Source organism: Canis lupus, chromosome 4 (genome assembly GCF_011100685.1).
Source record: "Canis lupus familiaris isolate Mischka breed German Shepherd chromosome 4, alternate assembly UU_Cfam_GSD_1.0, whole genome shotgun sequence".
Taxonomy (NCBI): Eukaryota; Metazoa; Chordata; class Mammalia; order Carnivora; family Canidae; genus Canis; species Canis lupus.
This window is the reverse complement of record NC_049225.1, coordinates 14,640,999-14,647,558: the sequence shown is the minus strand read 5'-3', so window position 1 is coordinate 14,647,558 and position 6,560 is coordinate 14,640,999. Positions and strand designations below refer to the sequence as shown.

General features: G+C 36.8%; 1 long non-coding RNA gene across 1 annotated transcript; it reads left to right on the top strand.

Moving 5' to 3' along the window:
* The first annotated feature begins 288 nt into the window (after positions 1–288).
* LOC119871620 lies at positions 289–5,275 on the top strand. Its single transcript, XR_005357571.1, has 3 exons — positions 289–403; positions 780–840; positions 4,712–5,275. It is a non-coding gene; the product is annotated as an uncharacterized LOC119871620 (long non-coding RNA).
* The last annotated feature ends 1,285 nt before the right edge of the window (positions 5,276–6,560 follow it).

The following is a 6,560-nucleotide window of genomic DNA, read 5'->3' as shown; positions in this document are numbered from 1 at the left end:
GCTGTGAAATTCCACCTTCATAAAATACCTCAAGCCATTTGGGGATGGGATGTATGGACAGAATGGGGTAAAGTAATTGTGTCTCTTCATGTTTAGCCAATCTTGTCAATATTGGGGTTGAGGTTAAACATCTTTAAACAAATTACATAGAACACCCCTCAACTCCACAAGTTAGAAAGCTCCCTGAGCTCTCTGCTTGCCCATTTTGGGGTCCATTGTGACTAGAGTGGTCTAGAACTTTCACTGTGAATGGAAAGGTTGAACCAGATGAATTTTTTCGACTCTCCATGGAATTTCTGGGATGGCATTTCTAGGTAGTGTTACCCACACATGAGGACAATATTAAAACACAAAATTGGATTCTAACCATCCCCCTTTGTGCTGCATAACAAGGAGAAAGGAGGTATTCTGTTACAATTTATATTTTGAGATGCAGAGGGGCCCATAGAATTCTCAAACAAGTGTAGCCATACTTCAACATGCTTGCTCAGCCTGGGAGCTGCTGGACCCAGGGGGGACAGTCAGGCTTAGATCAAGAAAATTTCATGTTGATTTGTCAAGACTTTTTTTTTTCCCATTTGGTTTAAATTGGGTTTCGTGAAGTGAAAAATAATGCATGAAACCATGTTTGTTTTTCATTCTTTAAATCATGTGAAAATATTGGAAAGGTTCAAATGTAGGAGCTGGCATGACACTTCATGTTCCTTTATGCTTTTGTTTATTACACTCCTTGTTTTGGATATCCTTCACCTTGCCTTCTTCACCATATCCACCTAAAGAAGTCCAACACACCCATTTGAAAAATGGGCAACCAATATCCTAAATGCCTGCATGTACTTGGTAAGTGCTAGTATTATCCACATTTTAGATGAAGGTGCTGACACACACAGAGAGGCTAAGTAACTTGCCTGAGATCACACAGCTAGAATGAGATAAAGCATGCATTCATACTCCGATAATCCTGTCTAGAGTATGTGGTCTTGACACACATTTTACCGTCTCTTTGATGACACCGTCAGGGATGCCACAGAAGAAAAAATTTTCAAATATTTGATGAACGTGTTAAGCTGTTTTGTTACTTTTGATTTTAAAAACAATTAAATTAAAAATGAAGTTAGATTTACAACCTATCAACCTGGCAAAGATTTTAAAGAGTAGCCCATGTTGGGATGGAAGTAGGAGAGTGGAATTTGCCCCAAGGAGGGGAGTGCCAATTTGTACAGTTCTTCTGAAAGACAATTTGGCAGTATATAATGCATCCTTTAGATAGAACATATCCTCAGACTTAGAAATTCCCCATCTCTGAATTTATGCTAAAGAAAATTTTGGACAAGGTCACAAAAAAGAATATTTAATCTACACCAGAATGTTATTTAAAATAACACAAATTTGGCAGAAGTATGAGTAATGGAAATAGAAGAGTGCTATAAAAATCATGGCACACATTAAGAATGTAATAGAAACATGTTTATTGACATGGAAAGATATTAAAAATACTGTTGTTTTAAAAAGGAAATGTTTTTAACTTAAAACATACAAGTTTATGTCAATAGTGTAATTGAGGCAATTATGTTTCTTTGTACTTTTTGGTAGTTTCAAAATTTCTACTGTGTAATACACACACACACACATATGTATGTATGAGAAAAAGTACTCAACCTTCCTTGCCTTAGCCACTGGCACACTTTGTGCAGATGTGCAATACAGGCAGTGACTATAACCAGAGAAGGTTCAAGGTGAAATTAACAGCTAATATTTATTGAGCACTCATTATGTCCTAGGAGCTCAACTAAATACTTGGAATGAATTATTTCTTTTAATCTTTACAACTCCTATGATAGAAGCACTCTCAGCAGTCCTTTTTAGCAGTTGAAGCATGGAGAGATTAAATAACTTGCTCAAATTCACTAAAGAGGAAGCTTCTAAGGGGATGTGAATAATTTGTAGGATTCAGAAATAAAAAAATAAAGTTGACCCTTTGGTGTTAAAGCACCATCTTCTGGAGAATGGCACATTAGCTAGTTAACTCCCCAAAGAGGGTAAGTTTATCTGGTTAAAGATTAAACCATCCATTGTTAGAAATTGAGATCTGAGGGAATCTAAGATGGGTAAATAACTTTATTTACCAGTTACCTTTTCTGCCAAATAGAAAGCGCTTTCCTGGTAGATTTTTTTTTTTCTTTTAAATAGATGTGATACAAAGGGTATCTGATCTAAGGAGGAGTCTAGAGTAGGTCAATTCAATTCATTTTGGTAATTTGGGGATTTTGCTTAGCTTGGCACCCATCTCTCCCCTTCCTAGTTCCTCTCTATAAACATACGATGTTCTCTTCTATATCCTGAAAAGTCTCCTCCTTTGATATATTGCTGTTTTTCCCAAATCCTAGTTGGGAAGTACAGAAGCAGTAAATGCTGTAGTAATTTTAGAACTTCTAAACATTTAGGCCCTAAGGGTGGGAGTACTGTTGGAAGGAGGTAGCAGGGAGAAGCCTCCCAATTTGTATTTGCATAGCATTTTGCATGAGAATGAGAAAATATTGTGTACATCAAAGAATGGGCCACTGATAAGCAACTTGGTTCTAAGGACAACTAATGCATCAGTGACTGGTTGCAAAAAAAAAAAAAAAAATGCGCCTTGTGCTCTTGGGTGTCTGTCTAACCTCAGGGTGCCTTCAGACACAGGGGAATTGCTTACACTATTGCCATCCATGGTTCTTAATATTCTGTCTCAAATAGTGGGAATCAGAATCTTGAAAGGACAAAAAAACCTTCATGACTGTCATGAAGTTTTATTCATGATGGTTATGTCCCTTGGAATGTCTCTACTCCTCTTTCCCTTCCTCATCATTCATTGAAACCCAACTCAAGGACCCCTCTTCTATGAAGAATTCTCTGATGCTATCAACTGAGAATTATTTTAATGTTCCTGGAACTCCATAGGCAGTGTGTATTGCTTTCTTTGGCTGTAACTCTGAATAAGTTGTATAGTTACATTGATCTTCCCCTAAAGGAACAGGAACTCTACTAAATAACAACAATGGGAAAACAACAGCAATAACTAGGGTGGTACAAACCTATTTATTTCAATACAGAGAAGCCTAGTGATTTAAAGTTAGACATAATCTACCAGACTAAGCCTTCAATACACGAGGCTTCAAATGTTTGAAAAGTCCAGAATCAATTCTGTGCAAGGATTTAATTAGCTTCTAGGTCAAGCCTGAGTGGTAGAAGGTACTGGTTATAGACTTAGTTTGATCATCACTAAGACATATTCTCAGTTACTCCCTGGAACCTCAGTTTCTGTCATCTGCTGATGGGACAAATGACACAAAGTGGCTCATACCTAATCGAACTATTGTGAGAGCAAAATAAGATAAGCATAAGGTAAGTAAAAGAAAAAGCCTTGATCCAAGGCATCATTGGGTATTATTTTAAACCACAAGCCAAATCTTATCTCAGAGAGGAGATTACTATTATAAGGATGGGTGGTCAATACTTAGAATTCATGCATGATCAATGAGGCCAACTTCCTGGAAATGACATCCACTAAGGAGAGCCTAAGTGGCTGAAGTGGGCATAGGGAGATGAGTATAGCTCATGTCCAAACAAGGCGGAACGTTATATGCTGAAAAATAGCACTTTGGCAAGGTTTCCTAAAGTAACTGCCCAAAGTTTGATCTCTGAAACAGATTTTTCAGGAAGAAGAATGGATCGAATAAGTTTGAGTTAAGATTTTTACTCACAGCCTTTAGAATGCAGACATGACTCATTAAGGGGGACATAGGCAGGCAGCCTCAATTTTCTCAAGGGCAGTAACCTGGCCAAAACTGAAATTCAACCCATTGCATTAAGGTCTGACAGAAGAAAGAAAGTGCTCATGAACTGCTTGGGGCTTCTGAAATAAGAACCAAAAAAGGAAGATTTGAATGATGTCTATCCAGCATTATAAAAGGGGAGGCTTTGATTTTGGCAGTCATGGAAATGACTTGGAAAGTCCTTGGAAAGATGGATTCTATTATGAGGGAAAAGGTTAATCAAGACACCCTGTCTGGCCTTTCTTTTCCAAACTCATTCTAATAAGAAACAGTTCCACAATTGATTAGTAATGTCTGCCGTGGTGTGAGTGGGAGGAGTTATGGCACATTTGTCACACATTTTCAATCCTACAATAATTATGTAATGAGTAATATGTGTTTAGTATAAAAGTTAGATGCAATTGTGTGTACTAAATTATAAAAGGGTTTCACTACAGATCAACTACCTCTAGAGACTTTTTGTCTCTACTCTCTGTGTGTTCTGAATCTTCATTGTATAGTAGGGTGGAGAGAGAGTCTGCTCCCAATAATTTGTAACAGTCTAGGTCCTGATGCTTCTTAGTGCTATTCCCAGCAGAGAGATGATATTTTTATTGCAATGGTTCATAATTCAGGATTCACATATCCAAATCTCCAAATTCTGCACTGGAATAACAGAGGCAGAAAAAAAAAAAAAAAAAAAAAAAGCCAGTGTTTGCCAAGTGGCCAAGGATAAAATTGGTAGTGGAAAAATTGGATTTGCAAGCTATTAAGAAATTTTTTACAAACAATGGAGCATTTAAATAAAATGAAGCTGAAGTCTTTCTAAACACTTGGTATTTTCTAATTTGTGTTCTTGTTAATGTTCTTTCTTACAGAAGGAGTTTTTATTCATCTATTTTATTACTTTTATGCAGATAATTTCCATTTGCACTACTGAGGAGAGAAGAAACTTTTTACTTGAGTTGAGTGACTTCAATGTTCAAGAGAGAAGTCAGATTCGGCAGTGACCAATTAAGTGGGATTTAAAGATGCATGCACTTCCTCATAGAAAAAAAATAGGGCCCCGGTGGGGTGAAGTTAAGAGATAGACAGAGGTGTATGGAGGAGGAAATGAGAAACACTACAAAGACAAAAAGAGATCTCTTCCTTGATTAACATCTCTCCTAGTTGACCCTTCATTATTTCTGGTCTTTTTCCACATCCAGCCAATAAGATGACTCCCTGGGGAAGGACTTTCATTAATTTGTAACCAGAGCAAGTCCTTCCCAAGAGCCCTGATCACACACCTCTTCCTTCAGACTAGTCTTTCTCCAACTTCAAACATTGGCATGTTTTCTTTCTGATCTTTGGTTTCTCAATTCGCCACCTATATTTTTTCCCCTGGTTACTATTTATTTATACTGACTCACTTTTAAAACTTTTTATGACAAAAAGAAAAATGTGTCACTTGCAGTGAATAGAAACTAGCCAGAAAAAGAGAGTGGAAACAAAAATGTTGTAAAAAAGTTTTTAAAATAAAACTCAACAATGAAAAGTAATTACTGATAAACCTGAGAGATTTTCAATTTTATACTGATTTCTAATTTTCTAAAGTAAGTTCCTCACTGAGAAGACTATATCTACTTATTAATAGCAATGATGGGATAATCAGCTCATTGGTGCTTCCTTCCATCTAAAGTCATATAACTGTCTACAGTTTGGGAGACAGACTTCTGTAGGGGGCCATGATTTATGGTGGGAAAAGCTTGGGATTTCTAATCAGACTGCACTGAGTTCTAGCTCTTATTGGCCTCAGAGAGTATAAGTAGGATGATAATATCACTTTACAGGGCCCCTGTAAGACCAGAAGGTAATTGTATTAAAAAGCATGTAGAGCATATTTAGGCAATTTCAATTTAATTTCTGTCAATATGATATTTGCAGAACATCTCCAGTTTTGGAGTATTTTGTTCTGGGAGGAGAAAGGCATTAAAAAACACAAGCACTCATAGAATCACAGAACTTGAGTGGAGTGAGATAATGAGAATTTGAGAAACGGGAGGGATTATTCAGAAAAAAATAAACAAAATTTATGGGCTGTTTTTATTTTCCATTCAAAATAAAAATAGCTTTATTGAGTCCCACAGGAAAAATGTACTGCTTACAACATATACTATCCACTTCATTGACTAGGAGAAAGTCAATGAGCAAATTGTTACAGTTTATAGTCATTCAAAGTTAATATCTGGACATGTTTGAGAAGCAGTAATGAGGTAGCATTCTAATCCTTTAGCTTTACATTCAAAGTGAGGCCAGCAGCAGGTTAGATATCTGGACCTCATAGTTTCCTGTTTAGCAGCCCTTCTCATTAATGATGAGGAAACAGACTCAGAGCATCAAGTGTCCCCATGATCTTAAAAAACAAATAAGTCATATATAATGACAACACAGAGTTTTACTCATTGTGGACTCTCATCAAATGCTTATTAGATACCCAACACCAAATGATGGTATTGGCATACAATTCTATAATATTAGAATCCTCAATATGGAAGAAATTTCAGAGATCACCCAGTTCAGGGGTCAGCATTAAGGAGTGATGTGAGTCGGAGGGCACTGGGAGAACCAGAGAGATCAAACTAGAAAGGAAATAGCTCCTAAATGTTCCTGTGTGAGGCTTTAGACCAGTAGTTGTCTGGTCTGAATTCTAAAGGGAAGACAGGAATTTGGATTTTTGGATTGTTATGTGAAGATGTCTTTATCTCTTGGCAACTATGCAACTAA